This window comes from Thamnophis elegans, chromosome 5 (assembly GCF_009769535.1).
Source record: "Thamnophis elegans isolate rThaEle1 chromosome 5, rThaEle1.pri, whole genome shotgun sequence".
Taxonomy (NCBI): Eukaryota; Metazoa; Chordata; class Lepidosauria; order Squamata; family Colubridae; genus Thamnophis; species Thamnophis elegans.
Window position 1 is genome coordinate 28,071,301 of NC_045545.1, and position 21,728 is coordinate 28,093,028.

At 38.0% G+C, this 21,728-nt stretch overlaps 1 protein-coding gene and 1 long non-coding RNA gene across 6 annotated transcripts in view; both read right to left on the bottom strand.

Moving 5' to 3' along the window:
• Window positions 1–21,728, bottom strand: part of NFIA (nuclear factor I A) — a 322,795-nt gene that overhangs the window by 184,983 nt on the left and 116,084 nt on the right. The window lies entirely within an intron of this gene.
• LOC116509148 lies at window positions 10,058–11,871 on the bottom strand. 2 transcript variants are annotated; one of them, XR_004255470.1, is made up of 4 exons: window positions 11,368–11,871; window positions 11,016–11,087; window positions 10,759–10,813; window positions 10,058–10,664 (listed from the first exon to the last, which is right to left on the bottom strand). It is a non-coding gene; the product is annotated as an uncharacterized LOC116509148 (long non-coding RNA). The 2 variants fall into 2 exon arrangements; XR_004255469.1 differs by having other exon boundaries at window positions 11,016–11,871.

Here is a 21,728-nt window from a genome sequence, read left to right on the forward strand (position 1 = left end):
CACACCTCAAACTTTATGCTTGTATCAAAGTTAATGGAAATATAATCATTGATTTCAGTGGAGCCAGAATTCCTGCCATAGAAACTCAATGGAGCCCTCTAAAAGCACAGGTTAAGAGAAGGTTATTTTGTATTGGATTATGTATATAAATCTTTTATTCCACTTTAGTATGTGTACAAGCTGATGCTCCATTTTCTTATTAAGTCTGATCTAATATTATATTATCAACACAGCTATACCTACACTGAAAACAGGTATTTTTATTTGGGTTTTGCTTCTGATTGAACTCTTTAGTCTAATTCAGAATATTATTTACATTCTCTCTCACACATTCAACATGTGTCTTTATTGGTACAATCGTACAGCAAGAAATTGTTTATTCTGTGGCCATATGAGTTACCGCTGTCATTCCTACTGAAGACAGAAGCTTTTTCTGTAGCTCCTATCTATCTCTACCTGTGCAAAGATAGGGAGTAGCAGCTTCTATAGTAGCTTGGCATCAGGAAGGGCATCTGGCCATTAAACACACAGCTCCATCCAGTCGCTCTGACTTTACTCCAAATTAAGAGATTACAGTGTCATAAAAAGGGAGCTTCTATAGTAGCTACAAGGATAGAGTGCATGTCCTTAAAAATAAAATGTAAGAAGATTGTTAACCCGCATTAACAATTAAAAGCCCTTTCCTGATCCTGGTGTGGGAATAATTTAGTTTTCAAAAGGACTAACAGGATGTCCAAGATAAATGGGAAAGGAAAATATGTAGAGGGTATGAGTCAGTTTCAGAAGCCGATGTTTTTACCACAAAGACTTCAGTAGCTGCTAACTCTTGTCAAAGGTCATGAAGCATTAATCATCAAGGTTTTGATAATTGTCTTTTACCATCTACTGCATTTTTGGGAGTATAAGATGCACCAAGATTTTAAAGAGGCAAATTAAAAAAAAGATTTTTGCACTCTGCAGACCTCCCAAAAACAACCCATTGTTTGCGCAAACAGACCCATTTTTTGTCAACAAAAAGGGCATGCATAGCCTTTAAGAGGCTTATAGAGTACTCCTGGGGGGCAAAAATGAGCAAAAACGGACTGTTTTTCTGCCCTGCCCAGCCCACAGGAGCACTCTGGAAGCCTCCTAAAGGCTATGCATGGCCATTTTTGCAAAAAGGGCAGGGTTTTGGGAGGCCAAAAATGCTATATTCGGTGTATAAGATGCACTCAGATTTTCACCCTCTTTTTTGAGAGAAAAAGGTGCATCTTATACTCTGAAAAATATGCTAATTTTCTACAGAACAAAATATCATAGATACAGGGTGCTTCTTTCTTACATTTACTATAAATAGTTTTCATCCAAAATTGGATTTAACAAAAATTGGCTGTGAAAACTTTTGTTCTAATCCGTCGGACACTCAATTTCTTTGTACAATTTGTTGCGTATGAATCTCATCATAACCATTGAATAAACCCATATGTCTTCACTGTAGATTTTACGTCTGGACAAATCTAGAAAATGTGCGACTTAACATATTGGAATGGAACATCAGTTCTGAAAACTGAAGCTTCAGTTGACGATAAGGATACAACAACTTCCCAGTGCAGCCTTCCTTGTTTTGCTTAATCCAAAATTAGGCTGCTGTTTGCAAAGGCTATTTCAATGTAACCATGAAATTGTACCATTAATATTAGGGGAAGCTGGTTTTGATTATTGTAGCTGGGATATTTACTGTGGAAATATTGACTTGGACAGCAAATTTATATTTATTTTGTCGTTCTGTTTGAATGGTTGTGGATTACTGGTGAAAGCAATTAACAGCATGGAGGCTGGAAAAGCAATCCCTGCAGCTCTGTATTGGAGAATGGTTCGCTCTAAGAGATTCAGTTCAACTGGTTTGAAAGTGAACAGATTCTAAGAAGAAATTAAAAGCCCATTTGCCGCTCCTAATCAAAAACTCAAATACGGATAAACTTTCTCCCCAGTTTTCTGTCTCTCCCCAACATCAAGGCCAACAGAAGCCTGACAATGGCTCTGAAACAGAATGGTCGTTTTAAAAAAAATGTTGCTATAGCAGCTATAATTGCACTTTTTCAATGATGCTGCCTGGGCAGACACATGTCCATAGAGAACAAATGGGATTGGCAGGGAAGAGACTTTTTTTGCTGCACAATGGGTTAAGATCCATTTGTGTAGCTGGCAGAATTGATGTGATTATTTAAAAAAAAAAGAAATCAGGGTGGCATATGCTGTTGACATATGGCTACACACTGCCATCTGGGTTCAGAAGGAGATTTGGGTTCCCAAGCTGTTGCTGAGCAAAGCCAAGAACATTGCTAGGTGCTAGGTCAGACTGGTTTGGGAAGGTTCTGCCAAAAAGAAAAAAGAAAAAAAAAGAACCACCTCTGGTTGCATTATTTAGTTCATAATAACAGGCTGCTTGCTTGCCCTGTATGGTGAAGGTATGTGCAAGAAAAAATGATTAGATCCACCAATAATCTACCTTTCAATATTATTATGTAGTTGAATATCTAAGTGTATAGACATACTTCCCATACATTTCACAAAAATAGAATATCTACAGCAAGACAGGAGAAAAAAAGGATTTATGTGTAAGCATTAGCCTCTATTAGCAAGCAGCTATAAGGAGAAAAACATGACTAAGACAATCTGCATTGAAGAATTTATAATCTGTATTTCTCTTATTAACTAAAGGATGGAAATATAAGAAGATAGTTTGATCTTCCCAACGTTTTTCAGAATTACACACTTAAAATAGACTGAATGCATTTCAGAATTTAACAATGTTATTGCTACTGTTAAAAGCTATGTTTCTGCAAAAAAAAGGAAGCTAACTGTTGGATACTTGAGTAATATTCATATTAAAATATCAACAAAATAAATTATAAATTTGATATTAAAATTCCAAGTTACTAATTTTAATTTTAAATAAAAAAATAAAAAAGAGTTAAGAGATATTTTAAGAAAATAAGGAACAACCAATATGATCTGGCAGTTTAGAATATTTATTTCTGATTACTTCATCTTTAATTGTTTTTGAATGCATCTGGTAATGCTGTGAAAACACAGTGTTACCTGGTATAGGGAGAAAACCAAACTGATTTCTTTAAATTTTGAAACCGAAAAAGCTACTAAGAAAGTGTTCTTTTTCTATTAGTCAGTCTATTAACCACTGATAATTTTCACAAAATGGTAGATTTATAAAACCTAACTTTACAAGTATCAGTGGAGCAATTTTAAGCAAGTAGGGCTTGGAAGTCAGTTTCATTAATTCTCTCGTTTTAAATTTTCTGCTGGTCTCAAAGACAAATTTCAAGAAAAACATTTCCACTTCTGTTTTAACAGATCTGGCCAAGGGAAAATAGAATTAAAGCTCTGAATTCAAATGCCAATTTTTAATCAGCTTTTAAAATGTTAGTTGATTAATTACACTATTGTACTCCTAATAAAAATGTTTTTAAACATATTTTGTTACAATAACTACCAAAATAGGAAACTCTAAGACCAAGTTTGTATTAACAGATTATTTATCATTTCTATACTATCTTGTTTGATTTTTTGTCTTGCATTGAATTACTTAAAAAGTAAAATAGATTTTGCAATTTCCTTGTATGTGACATGTAAATTACATGGTTTTAAATAATGTTGTATTTTGTTTCAAGTTAAATTTTGGAAACCCATAGAACAAATTTGATTTTAGCATCAGTTATTCAGACTTGAGAAGCCACTGCTTCAAGTTAAGAAATAAAAATATTATAGTTTTATCCTCAATAATTGCAAATCTATTAAATTGATACCAATATATATTTGGTGCTCATACTCCCTAAATAAATTTCCACTTACGCATGCATCAATAAAAATATGAGAATATATCTCCATCACATATTCAATTAAATGAGATAGTGATCACTATTGCCAGGACAACTAAATAATAAATATGCTTTTCAATCACATTGATGCAAGAATCAGTGATAAATACATATTTATTCTATCAAGATGACACAATATGAAATAGAACAATTTCTTCATACATATAAACATTTCACATTCATTTTTTATGAATACTTGTCACAAACAAGTAAAATGGACATTATTACGAATCTACAAATATTTTTATGTATTTTAAGATAGCAGCTCAGAGAAAATAAAAATGTAGCAATTATATCAGAATTATTGAGGCTCCTATCACAGTGAATATATATTCAGATAATCAAAATCTCACATCAGTAGCTCTGTTTTTATATTTTAGATCATGATTGCAGATTAAGGTTAAGAGATATTTTGGATGAAGCTATTTGAATAGAACTTTTGGATACGCTCTGGAAAACAGCAGTTGACTTCTGTTTAACACTAATTTGTATAGCCCTTCCCATGTTGTTTATAACACAAGAACACTCTGAACTATAACATAGGAAAAATCAAAACCTTGTAGACCTAAATGTATCTTTGTTTATTACACAGTGAATGTCTTATTCATATTGACCCAAAAATAGGATAAAAAAAGGCTAACACAGGTCAGAATAGCTGATATTTTATGAAAGCATTCATCTGAGAGCAGGCGATTTAAAGAAATAAAAGAATTCCCTCAAAATCTATTATTATTCCCCAGGAGTCTCTAACAAATACAATCAAAGACCATAAGTATCACTTACTAAAACACAGACAAATAATCTCTTTCTTAAGATATCCGCATAGCTTCTCATGCACGTCTGCCTACCTTCTTATCACCTCCTTTCCTTTTCTTCTTTTTCTCCCCCCATTCCCTTCTCCTCCCTCCTACAGCTATTACTTAACCTTCAGGTACTCATTTAAACAACCCACCAACCAGCAATAATGATCACATATAGTTACTAGATTGCTAAGTAATCACCTTGCCTGCTGCGTTAATGTCAGTTGTCTTTTGCTTATGTACATGACATTGCTTTATCCTTCCCGTATGTTAAGTGTGAATTACTGTTTGTTTGGTATCAGCTATTCTTAACTGCACCTGGGCTCATTTTCAATCCTTAAAATAAAACAAAAATTACCAAGGCTGGTACATCCATGAATGCACACACACCAAAGGATAATAAAGATCTACTCTTATCGTTCTATCACAACTGTGAGACTTATAGGGTAATGATACTGATGGATAATCAAGTCCTCCCCTAACAGCTGGGACTATACAGTATAAACCAGTGATGGCTAACCTTTTTCTAAAGGTGTGCCTAAACTGTGTGCGTGCGCTATCACAAGTGCGTGCATGCCCACCCACATGTGGATGTGTGAGTGACCCACCCACCCACCTGTGCAAGCGACCCACCCCACTGTGGATGCATGCGTGACCTGTGCGGCCTGGGGTTTTTGCCCTCCCCAGGCTCTGGAGGCTTTCCTGAAGCCTGGGGAAGGTGAAAACGGCCTCTCCTGGCCCTCTGGAAGGCAGAAAATTGGCTGGCCTGGGAGCTGAGGGCTGCCATGTCAGCAAATATGGCTCCACATGCCACCTGTGGCACGCCTGCCATAGGTTCACCATCACAGTCTTATATTTTTACAGGTTCCCTTAATCTGTCAATCAGGTGACTCTTTAGTAAGAGTTACTAAACAGTATTCCTAAATAACTCAGTAGGGTTTATGAATATATAAAACCGAACACCCCCTTACCTCACTCTGAGATATGTCTGGCCCCACCCTGGCTGGATTCAAAAGAGCTCTTGGAACCTCCTTTTTTTGCCAGGGTCAAAATGATGGTTGCTGCCAAAAGGCTGCTTTTCTTATGGCATTTGAATGTGGGGTTTTTTGTTTTTGTTTTTATTCTTGTAAGCAACCAGTAATCCATAAAGAGTCTGCAAACTCTAATAATAAAAGTTAAGAAGCAAAGTGAAAAAAATGGGAGTAAAATTAAATATAAAAAAGAGACCAAACTAATGGTAACAGATAGAACAAACCAGCCTTAGAATTGGAAAGGAGGATATTAAAGGGGTGCTTGTGTCTTTTATAATCAGTCCTCAAGGCTGAAGGTAAAAGCAGTGAAGAAATACTCTGCAAACTAGACCTTGGTAGAACAGTCACAAAGGCCTTCCAAAAGACAGTCAAACTGTTGTGGCTATACATAAAATGATCACAACTGTGGAAGCTATGATATTCTCCATGACATCCCATGGAAGTGAAAGTTGGAATTTAAGGATAGGAAGAGTATTGATGCTTTTGAATGTTGGCATTGGAGAGGTCTCCTGAAAATACTGCAAACAGCTAAGAAAACAAACCAATAGATTATCCCCCGTCCCCCCAAAAAATCAACCCATGGTTCTCACTCAAAGCACGACTGACCAGACTAAAATTATTCTACTTTTCTTTTCATAGTGTACTCACTTGGTGATAAATCTTCATGGTGGTAGCTACCTAGCTGTACTGCTCTTGTCAAGAGCAGTACAGAAACTTCTCTTAGAAACTATTAGAAATATTCTGAAGAAAAGCAACAATGGAAGAGTGGCATATTTCTATCGCATGGGAATCAAAAATCATCTGGTTTATCACTGTGAGATATAAACTGCTGGACTATTATGAGTCTTCACCAGTGGTGGGATCCTGCTGGTTTAACAATCGGTTCAGTGATTGCATGTTTTGCGCATGTGTATGTGTTGAATATGTTGAGGGAAAGACGCAGGAGCCATGGAATCAGAGTAAGATGCTTATTGCGAGATGACAGCGATTCAGAATCTGTTACAACGGTCACTGTATTTATACTCTCAGGTACCAACTGTCATTTAACTGTCACTAGAACCTCCAATCACAGGCTGTGCTGTGTCCAGCCAATCAGGGCGCAGCACAGGCTGTTGCTGGGTATACGGTATACAATAGTATGCTCCACACGTGTGCACACAATTTTAACAAAACTAACCTTCCACATTACTTCTGGGGAGTAAAACAGCTGAGCCATGGCAATAAGCTCTGCCGCAGGAATCAGCAGGGAGGTTATAGGTAAGTAAAGCGCAGAGACAGGTGGGCGGGCCAAACTGATCGTCGGAGAGAACTAGTTCGCTCCCAGCTGATTGTTGGAGGTAACGGTTTACCTGAACCAGTCCAAACTGGCTGAATCCCACCCATGGTCTTCACTTGATCTAGCAAGGCAGTTCTTTTGGTCTTATTAACAATCATGCAATCTATAAACTTAGAGCAATGTGATATCTGCCATATACATAATCTAAAAAAAAAGATAACAGACATTGAAACACAGTATTATTAACATGAAGAGGCAATTTCTTCCCCCTTGTCTATTGGAAGTTGGTATTTCAGCTTTATCAATTAGTGGGAGCATACAACTCAGAAAAATAAAATATTTTCAAGTCTATGTCTGGATAATTTTCAGACATTTTCAGCCATAAATTGAACATTTTTTGGAATTCAAGCATTTTCAACCCTAATCTCTGGATCACTAATGTTAAACTAGCATGAGAACAGAGAAGGAAAACAGATAGAAAAGCAATGTTAACTTCTGTAGATAACTACCATCTAAACTGAGACCTTAAAAAATCACTGCATAAAGCTTTTGCTCCTCACAAATGCTCAAAATGAGACCCTTCAAATATCCTCTGTATTTGTAACTATCAGATGCACTATAATGAATCTTCCAAATATCCCATATACTTCTAGCTATCTGATAAACTATAACAAATCAAACATTGTGCCACTTTGCAGTTATATGCAACCGTGCAATCTCTAAAGTATCGTATAGGACAGTGATGGCAAACCTTTGTTGGCTGGCATGCCAAAAGCAGGGAGAGTGCAGGGGCATTGTGCGCAGGCGTGCCACACCCATAATGCAATGCACATGACCCCAGTGCATGTGACCAGCGCTCCCCCCATTTTGGGCATGCTTTTTTCATCCTCCCGTCTCCAGAGGCTTTATCAGAGATTGGGGAGGGCAAAAATAGCCCCTTGCCCCCCCCCCCCCGGAGGCCCTCCGGAGGCTTCAGGAACTTCCCTGAAGCCTCTGGAGTGCATAAACTTGGCCCTACAGGAAACCAGAAGTCACTTCCAGTTTGTCCGTAGGCCCGTTTTTAGTCCTCCAGAGCCTTCAGGGACCTTCCGGAGGCTTCCTTGAAGGCTCTGGAGAACGAAAAACAGCCCTACGGACAAACCAGAAGTGACTTCTGGTTTTCCTGTAAGGCCGGGTTTTTGCGCTCCAGAGGCTTCAGGGAAGTTCCTGAAGCCTCCGGAGGGACTCAGGCGTGGGGAGGGGGGGGCAAGGGGCTGTTTTTGCTTATGAGAAAAACAGAAATCCATTCTGAAATTCCAGTTTGCCCATAGGGCTGGTTTTCTGTGCTCTAGAAGGGCGTCCAGGGGCCAGGGGCTGTTTTCACCCTCCCCAGGCAGCTATAAAGCCTCTGGAGCCTAGGGAGGGTGAAAAATGCCCCCCAAAAAGGGCTTAAGTCAGCTGAAGTCAGAATGCGCATGCACACTGGCCAGATGACAGGGTAACGCCTCACATACTGGCCATAGGTTCGCCATCACGGGGATAGAATGTCTACCTTCCCTTAAGCTGTCAGAACAGAGAGAGATGAATATCTCAAGAAACACCAGGTCTTCAATGTCATGCAAAAAATAACAGGTTCAAAGTCTTTTAAAATTCCAGAGGAAGAGTGTTCCATAAGTCATGCACTGCCACTTATAAGTCACAATTTCAGAGTCCAACAAGATGGCATTGTTTAATAGAAAGGACCTGGAACATGTCATCTCTAATCTCTGTAGGACAAGCAGAAACAATGGGGGAAAGGCAATCTTGCAAATAGCCTGGCCCTATAGACAGATGAAGTAGTCCGGAGAAATAGCACACCTTAGTTGAATTCATTCTATTTTTTGTAAGTTTATATTAACAGAATCTTGCAAATCTGAAAATGCATTTATTCGCTGTCATTCTTACAGCTAATGAAACTAGGGATGGTCTCTCCTGAGACATTATCATGCCCATATACTTGCTGAGTGGTAAAGCTGTCTCTTACATGGCTATTGGCCTGGTTGTGGCTCTTCCCCATTTCCCAAGGTCACTCTCATGTACTATTTATGCACTGGGCCATGGAGAGCTTTGTAGGTGATGACCATCACCTTGAATTGCACCTGATAGCCTACTGGGAACAGTACAGCTTACAGAGCAGTGGTATTACATAGACATAGCCCACATCACTGCACTATGGACCAGTTGCAGCTTTCAAGTGCTTTTCAAGTGCAGGCTCATATAGAGTACATTGTTGTGAACATCATGTGTGGTGAAGTGTAAGTGTAAATGCAAACATTTAGGCACTTTTGACCATACCATATGCTTCATGAACAGAAGCTGAGATCATTATTATATGGTTCAAAGTTAAATACATAACCTTTCTACAAATATAAATATATACCATTTATGTGACATCATTTAGAGAAATGAAACAAGGAAACATTGATTATGTCTGGTGTAAAAATGTGAACACCTGTTCAATCAATACTAAGTAACAGCCTGTTTGGAGGAAATAATAACTTTTAAATATTTCCTGTCATAGCTAAAGATCTTTTTATTCTTATTTTTTAATTTTTCCCTACTCTTCCTTGTAGCACTTTTCTTCTTAAGAAACATCTGTAAGAGTCCTTCAATAATACTGTATGTCTGAGCTGTTAATGCAGCTCATCAATAACATTCAAATCTAAGGACTGTGAAAGACATTTACCTCTAATTTGCAAGGAATTGCATATAGACAGTAAATATCTACTCAGATCTGAAGAAAGTTGTTTAATTTTGCATTACAAAGATTATGCTTGGTTCCTATTCACTTCAGCATTCAGATACATACAAATTGATCAGGAATGCCTGAATTTTTCCATGCAAATGTAGACTATATTAGACCAATATATATATATATATATATATATATATATATATATATATATATATATATATATATATATATATATATATATATATATATATATATATATATATATATATATATAGGTCTTGTACCTATCAATTCCCCAAAGATATCTCTATTGTAATAGTAGAGATATCCAATATCTACTGTACTCATTAGCTGTCCTTAGAGGTGTCACAAAAGGCTAAGACCATCTCCAATTACTGTAAATCACACTTTTCAGTACTTAGGACAATATTGAGAGGAATAAAAATTCTTGCTCAGCCCTCAGTGTTTCATTGCTATATTTTTTATGCTGTTGTTTTCCTAACATGGAATATGACTACGTATTAAGTGCTATCAGTCTTCCTCATCCTTCCGTTGCCTCATACAGACACACTTGGTTTATTATATCAAGTAGTGAAGAGAGACATATAATTGATCTATTAAAGTCTTTAGTCCCACAATATCTTTCTTCTCATTTTGGATATTTCTGTGATTACTCTACTAAAACACGTTAGAGGAGCCCAGCATCTGTTCAAATCTATATGCCCTATTCCACTGCCCAAAGCTGTAGTGAATAACTGGAAAGAAACAGCTATTTCTCATGTCAATAGAGGCAAAATATAGTTTTTATTGAACAATATTGGTTAAGCTGGAAAATCCTGACAGCCTTATACAAGGAGCCACAGCTCTAAAACCATCTGTATGATAGACAGAAAGACAACAGCTGCAGCAGTTCCATGTTCAGTAAGTTGCGCATCCTGTATAACGGTCCTTTATTCAAGCCCAGGACTTCTGAAAGGAGAAAGCATGAAGCAGCGTCAAAGGAGAATTATTCCACTGCTTGTTTTCTGCTTCAGGTTTGTCCACAAAGCTTCCTGATACTCACTTTACAATAGAGCAGTGAACATCTTTGCCTCTTAATTTTCTGCTTGCCAGGTTACCTGCAGAGAAAGGATACATATGAAGTAGCAATGACCATTGTATGCAGTAGATCTTGGGTTTAGATGTGATTTGAAACAGGTGGAAGGGAGGGTCAAATAAGTTCTCATTATCTGATGTGATTTCTTCTTTGGTCCTGTCCTTTTAATTTCTGTTTGGTGGTTTTTCTATAGGTAACAGATGAGGTAGTAAGGTAGCACTCACCTATCTATGTTGAGAGCTGCAGTGGATTTCTGATGGCAATGACTTTTTTTCCCCTGTCGCTGTTTCAGATTTCTGCAAAGAAAATCAATTCATAAGTAGCTGGTAGTTGCAAAATTCTAGACTGTCTTAATGCTCACTCATACACATCCCTATAAAACCCACTGCCCTCATTAATAGTTTACTTACATTTGAAGCTCGGGGGCAATTAGGACCCTTCATTCTGTACAAGACACTTGATCTACACCCCGTTTGTAAAACTTGTTATTTTAGTAGGTTTAACTAGAATTGTCTCTTCTCATTATTCCCCTTAGGCAGTTTTTCCTCCTTGACATTCCCCCAATCACTGGCTTACCTCTGTGGGAAACTTTATCAATGCAGTCCCAGTTGCAGGATTGAAGTTGAAATTCCAGTTCTGTCCTTTTATCGGGAGTCCTGAGGCAGAGTATCTCTTAGAGTTCTGAGAAATCAAGTATTAAAATTATGCCCTCCCTAGACCTTGACAGTTTCAGTCAAATACTTCACCAAATGTTCTCAGCTTCATCAAATGAATGTTCCTATTTATGAATGCCAAGTTCTGTAGAAGATTATTGCAACCTTGTCCCCTGATGTATGAGATTTATGTCTACTAGTTAGGTTGATTACGCTGCTATTTGAATTGTGTGATTGCACATTAGACCTATCCTACATTCTAATTATGATGGTAAAGGGCAAACATGTCTGGGTTTACCCATTGATTCAATAAAATTATGCTGTCCTGGAGGTGGTAGTGATTTCTGAGCAAAATAGTCATTCATTCCTAACCAGTAGTACTATAGAATTCTTTATTGGCCAAGTGTGATTGGACACACAAGGAATTTGTCTTTGGTCCATATGCTCTTAGTGTACATAAGGAGAAGAAAATACATTCATCAAGAATAAAAAGATACAACACTTAGTGATAGTCAAGATTACTAATAAGCTATCAAATTGAATTAGGAAACAAATGAAAGCAATATAAATGGAAAGATACAAGCAACATAGTTATAGTCGTAAGTGGGGAGAGATAGATACTAGGAAGGAAGAGAAGAATAATAGCAATACAGTTTTAGTAAATTATTGACAGTGTTGTAGGAATTAGTTGTTAAGCAGAGTGATGGCATTCAGGGAAAAACTGTCCTTGTGTCTAATTTTTCTGGTGTGCAGTGCCCTATAGCGTCATAACTATAATCATATAATAATATATAACTATATAATAATATATAACTATAGTCAGTTATGTCAGCACCATAGTACTGTAGTACATATGGACCCTAATGAGTTACAGTAATGTCACATTCTTCTGCTAGTCCACAAAACGTACTGTTGATTGTTTCATATTCTAGCAGATCTAACTTAAGGACAGTTAACTGCAATGTCCATAATGTAACACGTGTGCTTCAGCATTCCATTCTTATCTTCTTTTTTACCAACTACTTTGATTTTAAGAATTTTAAACTTATTTTTAATACTAAAATTAAGATTTTGAGTTTGTGGGCGCTTAAATAAAAAAGTGTGTTGTTTTAAATATTTTCCATATAATTTAGAACTCTGGATCGGAAAGCATTGGGTTAACCTGAATAATACAGTGCAAGATTGGGAGGGGGAAAAAATCCTCACTGAAGTAATTTTAATCCATTCTTTCTCCCTCCTTCCCTCCCTCTCTCCAGCCCTCCTGTTTTATGTTGAAACTGTATGATTGTATTCATTCAATACTTTACAGTTCTATTTCCTTCCTTCTTCTGAAATAACATTTTTAAAGTGCCATTTTGAGCTTCTGTTATATTAAAAAAAAAGGAAAGGAAAGAAAGAAAGCAGCACTGGTGTTCAGTTCTTGTGTGCCTTTGCTCATTTTGAGTCCTGTTCCTATTACACAATAATGTGTTATTTTGTTGAATTCTGGCATCTATCTCACTCATCTGGTCAAGTGCCAAAAATTTAGAGTGTGTCAGTCCACCAGTTCCTCTGCAGAGAAGCTCTCTTCTCGCCCAGCGAGTGTTCTGTGCTTTTGGATTGAGGCCAGGAGGGGAAATCCATTTTCCATAAAGAATGCACACAGCTCAAGTGCTTGAAGATTTTTTTTTAACCTACTAAAATAACTTTGTGGACAAATGCCAGCTTGCAAGACACGTTCGGCAAAGAACATTTGGCATGAAAAACAAGGTAAAGTAATCTATCGAGGTAACAAAGTTTTAGAAACAAGGAAATGACTGTAAGTGCATTCGTGGCATGTCACATGATTTGGCACAGACTGTACGATTGGCCGATACTGAAGTAAATACAGCCGCCATGTAAGGAGTCTGAAAGCTTCGCCCTTTGCTGAATTCTTAAAATGGCGGACTTGCTGCGCTCCATGAGAAGCAAAATGAGAGCCAGTCTCAATTTTTTTTCTCCCCCTCTTTCTGCCTCTCTGAAGTTTTTATAAACCTTACAGATTTGAGTAGAAACAGATTTCTCACAACTTGCTCTGCTTCTCAGTTTCACAGTTCAGCATACACTCAGGCTCTGTCAAAAGCTTGACAGCGTTCCAGGGAAAATATTAACTGTAAACTTTCCAACAGGAATTAAAGGAACAGAGCTCAGATCAGGATGCTCCTCTTTTAAAAATACATCTAAGCCTGATGTTTAAACAAATTTGCAAAGTTTATGTTACAAGATATACAGTTGACACTGAAATAGACTCAAATGGGGTTCCATTTCACTACGTCATGAATGCCATTTAAAAAAAAAAAGACACACATCCTTTACGGTCAAAGAGGCCAACTGCTCTCCCCCTTTCTTGCAGGCCTGACCAGTTGAACACTGCATGCTCTGATGAATAAATATTTGCCTCTGGCTAAAGTTCAAGCAGCCCAGTGTGGCTGCCAGACACAACAAAAACCAACTTCCAAGGAAAAGTGTTTACTGCAGCACTGACCGAAGAAGCCAATGCCAACAAACTATCAACCCGGACTGGCCCATGCCTCCAAAGGCTTATCATAAAGGACCTGGCCAGATGCCACCAGTGTGTCCCCACCCCTTTTATTAATAGCTGATTTATCTAACACAGCTTTTCTGTGCTTAATATGTTTATAGCTAGGGCCAATTCATTTACATGTCGTCAGTTCGAGAAGGTAGGATGAGTCACATTAAAACAGCTGTCCCATATTTTTATTTTCAGTATGGATTTGGAACTTGATCCTCTGTTTATAGAAGAAGATACAGTCAGAGTTAGAAGTAATTCCTCTGCAAACAAACATCATCAACTTAAAGGAAGAGAATTAAGAAGGATAACAAGGCCCAGTACATTTTCACACAATGAGTTGTCTGACCTTTCCATTTTAAAGTGACAGTAATGACAGTAAATGACAGTATCCTCGTGGCACAATGTTGAATTATGTGCTAGCTGACTAAGAACAACCCTTGGGATACATGTCTCAATTTGAAGGAATATTTTTCTTAACTTTCTGAAGAGTCTCCAATTCAATACAAATCTTAGCTAATTTCAGAGGGAAAATCCATATCTAGTTGCAGTCAGTGGGGGCATCTAGATCAGAGATGTGGAACAATGGCCCCTTTATGATTTGTGGACTCCAACTCCCAGAATTCCTGAGCCAGCATGCTGGCTCAGGAATTTTGGGAGTTGAAGTCCACAAGTCATAAAGCATTTGTTGTTCCCCATTTCTGATCTAGATGAATAAAAAATTAAAAAGTAAAGGAGGGCACAAAGAGTCATCCCAAACAGCATGTAAAATTAATAAATAAATCCTTTCAGACTTACAAGTTAAAGTAGCCTCTGTTATCATAACTTTACAATAATGACAATGCTAGTACTCCTGGTGTGCATCTTCTATGGATTACCTTGAAGGATTAAGATTAACATCATGTCAAGGAAACTCAATCTACTCTGCTGAGACACCAGCTCCATTTGACTCTCCCTCAAGTGTTTCCATCGAACTGGTCAATGCTGCAGTCCCAAACAACAAGACACATGGCTAACGAGCCGAGGTGGCGCAGTGGTTAGGGTGCAGTACTGCAGGCCACTTCAGCTGACTGTTATCTGCAGTTCAGTGGTTCTAATCTCACCAGCTCAAGGTTGACTCAGCCTTCCATCCTTCCGAGGTGGGTGAAATGAGGACCCAGACTGTGGGGGCGATATGCTGACATTGTAAACCGCTTAGAGAGGACTGAAAGCCCTATGAAGAGGTATATAAGTCTAACTGCTATTGCTATTGCTATTGCTAAGTGAAAAGTCTTTCGCATACAGTTGTATATTTGTGGTGTTGTAAAGGATATACACTATTGTCAAGTGCTAAATATTCCAGAAAATTTAAAGCGAGTTTCTGGTTTTCCCACTGCATTTTAATATGTTATACACATTTTTCTATAATGTTTCTTTGACAGGAGATTCAATGCAAACAATTAGCCTCTTATTTAGATAATTAACATTTTATCTTAATTTAGAAGTTAGATTGTTGGCTGCTGTCTCACTAGTCAGTATATGGATTGCTCCCCCCTATTGTTGCTATTGCCATTTTTGACTTTTGGTTTCTAAATATATTTTTGGATGTTGAATTAAATAGTTTTCATTTCAGTTATAAACAACTTTGGAACACTTGGAACTGGAAGGCTGCTAAAGAATCTATATATTAAATCAATAATCAAATGTAGATAAATTTAAAAAAACCCTCCCAATGCATTAGAGTCAATAGTCACAAAAGTGGAGGAAAGGGTAGTTGCAATAGAAGTAGTAAGAAATATAAAAATTAGTTCTGTCAGAGGAAAAATGAGGATATATAATTCTTTTTTAGTAAGTAGGTATTTGGAAAATTATAATAAATGTAATGGAAATTATAGAAATGATTGATTTAGAGCTGGTTCATCATTAGAGAGGTTTTTCTGTGCCCTTTTTCATTTAAATTTCCTTAAAATTAAGACAACTCTCAGGTGTGTGATATATATTTTGTTTTAAAAACAACATCAATGTATGGAATTGAAAAGTGTGTTACTTCAGAGGGGAAAATGTAGTTTCAAGATGAATAAAGGCAAACCAAAGAGATTTAAATTATCCCACAGAACCCTCTTCATTTACAGAATTTCCCATTAGCACCACAGTCCTCTCAAAACAGATATATTTTCCTATTTTCAAGTTGATTATAAATTATAAAGTTGAATGAGTTTAAATGCAAAAACTTTCCTATTAGAAAACTCACCTCCAATCTGGAAAAATATTTCTATATATTCAAAATTCATTGTGGTCTACCACGGGGTGTGGGGTGAAGATAAAGCCCAAACCTGTTTCTGTCTGAAATTCATTAAATTAATTTAACCTACTTTTAAAACAATTGCTTTGTCATATAACAATAGAGGGAATCAAAATTTTGAAATAAATATAACCCTTCAATTCATAATTAAATGATTTAAATAAAATTTAGATAGATTCCACACTAATAATTTAATATGTCCACATGAGTTAACTTGTATCAAACTAGACCAATACAGAATTTTCACAATCAGGTTAATGAAATCAAGTTGTTAGCTTTATATTATAATTTTTCTATTCTTTACAGTCTTTATATATTACAGTATTTCCAATAAAATTCCCAACAGTTTACAGTTTAATTTAAATTTAATTAAAAATAACAAATTAAACAAAATGTACCCTGTCACACAATCCAATGGTAGCAATTATATCTTGAATATTCCCTGGAACTCTACCAATTCTAAAGCTTCTTAAACAGTGTCAAGCTGGAGGCTTGTCCAATATCTGGGGAAGTCTGTCCCAAAAAGAAAGGGCTTCAAATGAGGAACAGTGCCTCCAGACTCCCTACCAATATTTTGAATGGAGAGAAACTGCCCACTCCTTGTAAGTCTTCAGAACAAGGGGCTTTTATTTGAAGACCACAATCCTGCAAAAAACATGAAAACCATGAAAGAAGTTATAAAGACTTTATAGGATAAAACCAGCATTTTTCTGAAACCTGCTGGAAGTCACTGCAAATGCTCAAACTATTGCAATATAGCAATAATGCTATGAGTTGCAGCAGATGGGTTGACCCATTTTGTATGAATTGCAATTTACTGTCACTCTTTGTGGGCAGTCTAATGAAACATGCATTGAAAAAATCTAAGACCTCCTACTTCAAGCTGGTTTGCAACTGATAGAATAATCTGAGCAATGATTTGTTCAATTAAATTGAACAAATCCGAAAGTTGAGGATCCAATCTAGGGGTGAAATGCTGCCGGTTCAGACCATTTCACCCAAACCGGTAGCAAAAAATTCTATTGTTCACTCCAACCGGTAGTAAAAAAAGGTTCTGACAATCAGCTGTGACAATGTCACACAATCAATGGAACCTTTTTTTTTTTACTTTGGCAGGGTTGATTAACCAGCTCTTTAGCTCCTCCTTGGGGTCTTCCCTGGCTTGTCTGGGGGAGAGGTGGCTTCTTTCCTGTTTTCAGGGGTTGGTGGGAAGGATTCCCCATTCAGCCTCGAGAGAAAAGATGCACGTGCTTGCTCGCTTTAAAAGTTTCCACCAAATCGAAAAATGCCAGGAGCAAGCGCACGGTTCTTTTCTCTCAAGGCTGAATGGGGAATCCTTCCTGCTGACCCCTGCAAATAGGAAGGAAGCCATGCCCCCCACCAGACAAGCCAGGGAAGACGCCAAGGCTGGGGGGATCACATTGGAGTAGGGGTGCTTTCCTGCACCAATTCTGTGCCTTCTCCTGATGGCTCAGAACCCTCCTGCTTCTTTACTTCTTTCCTCTTCCCCGCCTTCTATTCCCCACCCCAAAAGCAAATGATAAGGATCAGAGAGGCCAAGAGTTCCTCAGAAGGGGGTAAGCGGTGGGATGCCGTCTTCTCAAACTGGTGTGTGTGGGGGGGGGGGAGTTGAGGCTGAATCTGCAAAGTTCCAAAGGTAACGTCCCTTGGCTCTTAGCAGCTCCCTTGCAAGCCGGCTGCCTCCATCTTACTTGCTCACGTAAAGGTGGGGAGGAGAAGCGGAGATGGAGAGGGTCACACACTGTTTTCAAAAGAAACATGAAGCTTGGCACTCACCACTGTAGTGGTGGCGGGAGCAGCTCCAGAGCCTCTAGAGGCCAGAGGAGCGACACTGGCTGTGGAGGGCAGGGGGGAGCTGCAGGAAGAGCTGGGGAAACAGCAGGTCCTTCTTCTTCTTCTGCACTTCAAGTTGGGAAGATTCCTGAGTGCTAAGTGCAGCACCCCGCAGGCAAAGCTCTCTCTCTCTCTCTCTCTCTCTCTCTCTCTCTCTCTCTCTCTGTCTCTCTCTCTCTCTCTCTCTGTGTGTCTCTCTCTCTCTCCCACCCCCTCCATCATCTCCCAGACGGGGTGGCTGAGGTGGAAAGGCAGGCAATATTCGGGGTTAGGAGGCGTTGGGTCTGGCTTGGCGAGGGGGATCAGGCTTTTTAGGTGCTGATCATCTGAACTTTTTTTAAAAACTTTTTAAAGCATTTTTAGTAGTTAAAAATGCTTTAAAAAGTAAAAAAAATGGCCATGCTTGCCCAGTCACATGACTCCCCCACCAACAAGCCACACCCACCAAAGCCATACCCACAGAAACAGTGGCAATTTTTTTTAGATTTCACCACTGATCCAATCCTTCAGGAGTGGTGCCACTCATTCCTGAATCTAAAGTCAACCAAAATACAGGCAGTTTTTCCACAAACAGGACCTCCATCTGCAAAAGTTTACCCATCATTTGGCCTGAGATGAAATTATAAAACTGGGTATTGAAGGCACTGACAGCTCATTGGGAATTGATTAATGACTCTTCTGAGGGGGTTCATTTAGTTGTAAAAAATGACAATACAGTGGGTGAGACTCTGTGGCACTTCCCAGAAAAGAAAATACCAAGTCAACTTCTTAACTCTTAATTTGCCTAGCTGCAGAGTCAAATTCAGTAGTACAGAAATACTCTGGTATTTAATCTCATTTTCTACTTGGCTTTTATGAAATAGTTCTTAATGTCGTTACTTGGCAGGTCCAATTTTTCCACAAAAAACACATGTATGTGATGTCACTCAAGAGGTGGGTTCCTACTGGTTCGGCTCAGTTTGGCTGAGCTGGTAGTAACTTGGCGGCCTGGGTTGCTGGAACTGGCAGCAACCCAGGCCTGCCATGCCCCCGAACCAGTTTTCCCAGAGGGCCGCCATCTTGTTTTTTGGTTCTGCGCACAACAATATTCATTGCAATTTTTTAACGCTTTGCGCATGTACAGACATTTTGATTTAAAAATGCGCATGTGTGTAGTAAACTTTTTGAGGCACCTAACCAGCAGTAATGCCAGCAGCAAACCACCCCTGATGTCACTTATGATAGTCTACTTAAAATGTAAGTATCCTACCATTAATATTACCAAGAGGAAGCCAAACTGAAACATGTGATAATAATAATAATAATAATAATAATAATAATAATAATAATAATAATAATAATATGATGATGATGATGATGAAAATACGTTATGACGTCCTAGGCCCCTGGGTGGGGCCCGACTAGTAACCAATGCCAAATTCGGCGAAACAACTGGCCGCTGTGATACAATTGTATAATAATAATAATAATAATAATGATGATGATGATGATGATGATGATGATAATGATAATAATAATAGTAATCCCCTCCGAGGAGCTTTACCTTGTTGAGGTAGAGGGGCATGCACACTCTAATGATCCTAAGGGATATGCTGAACAGGTACAACCATATCAGACAGATCTTAGGTGAAGGGCCAAACAAAATTTGCTCCACAACAGATACAAATATGGTGAATACGAAAAAAATGAAATTTATGCCGCCTGAACCGTTGCCCAGATTAACAAAGGTTCCATTGGATGCTATGGCTCCTGGGCATTCTGCGCAAAATGAGCTACAGGGCTCAGCTTCCTCTGCTAGGCAACCAGGGCATGGAGCTGACAAGCTACTGGAAGAAAAAGTGAAAAAGCGAAAAATCTGGACTAGAAGAAAACATGTCTATTATGAAAGCTTACTATCAGTCTGAGCCAGCAAAACGTGGATTTCAAAAATGAATGTATCAGATTTGGAAGATGAACCACACAGACTGTGAACAAAGGCTAATGGACCAACAACGTGTAATTCTAAGCCATAAATTTTTCACTACAGCAGAATTAATAGGAATCGAAGAGAAAGCAACTAATGGTCTGAATATACCAACAAAGAGTAACATCAAGAATGATTTGCAGACTCAAAAGCAAACTGAGGAAGAAAGGGAGGAAGAGGACACTGAAATTAATGAAGATAAAGAACAAGGAAGCACTGAAGAACCAACACCAACAGATATTGCTCAATTAGCTGAGAAAATAAAGCATCAAATGGAAGATGCTGAAAGAACACGTTTGCCAAAGCTGAACCAAGTGAACCGGAAAAAATTGAGAAAGGTACAAAAAAAGGTCAACGAGGCTGTGCAAACCATTCAAACCACTACAGTAGCTGAAACAAACCAGCTGATGTATGCAGCAGCCTTCATAACGACCAAAGAATTGGGTTTGAAAATACAAAAGAACCAAAGAGGCAAGAAGAGGAAGCCTAAATGGAAAATTCAGTTGGAATTGAAGATCAAAAAATTTTGAGGAGACTTGAGCAACTTGAAGAACCAAGGTCAGCTAAAGAACAAGCAGGTCAAAAGCAACCTGGAAGCAAGATACGATTTGGAGAATAAAGAGATTGCGATAGTAATTGAATGAAATTGAAGGAATTTAAATGAAAACCGAGTAACTCAATTCAAGGAAAACTCACAGTTCAGAGCAAATCAGCACCAGTTTTATAAGAGCTTAGAAAGTGGAGATGGAGTAACAACAAATGAAAAGCCTGATAAAGAGAAAGCTCTGAAATTCTGGAAGAATTTGTGGGAAAATAACAAGAAGCACAACAGAAATGCAAAATGGATCAAACAGATTGAGGATTCTATTAAAGTTCATAAAATGGAAGATGTGAAAATAACAAAAGAAATTGGTGCAAAGACAGTCAAGAAAAGAACTGGAGTGCACCTGAACCAGATGAGTTACATGACTTCTGGTTAAAGGCACTTACAAGTGTGCACAAAAGATTGGCAGCCCAAATGAACCAGATCTTAAAAAGACCTGAAAATGATGAATGGATGACAACTGGAAGGACATTTTTGATCCTAAAAGATAAAGAAAAAGGAAAGGATCCTGGAAACTATAGGCCAATCACCTGTTTGCCAACAAAATACAAGCTCCTTACTGGTATGATTGCAAACCAAATTTATGGATACTTGGAAAGAAGTAACTTGCTTCCTGTAGAACAGAAAGGATGCTGCAAAAATTCAAGAGAAACAAAGGACCAATTGCTGATTGACAAACTAATCCTAAAGAATTCAAAGAAAAGATGAACCAACCTGTTCATGGCTTGAATAGACTATAAAAAAGCATTTGATTCAGTTCCCCATAGCTGGATCAAGAAATGCCTGAAAATCTTTGGCATCAACAGCAACATACAAAATTTCATGGAAACTTCAATGAACCTCTGGAAAACAAAGCTTATAGCTAATGAAGAAGTACTAGGTAAAGTTGAAATTAAACAAGGCATTTTCCAAGCAATTCCCTTTCATCCCTACTTTTTATACTCTCAATGCTACCACTGACAGTCATTTTGAAGAAGATGAACTATGGATACGAACTTGCAAAGAAAGGACTGAAAATTTCGCACTTGGTGTAC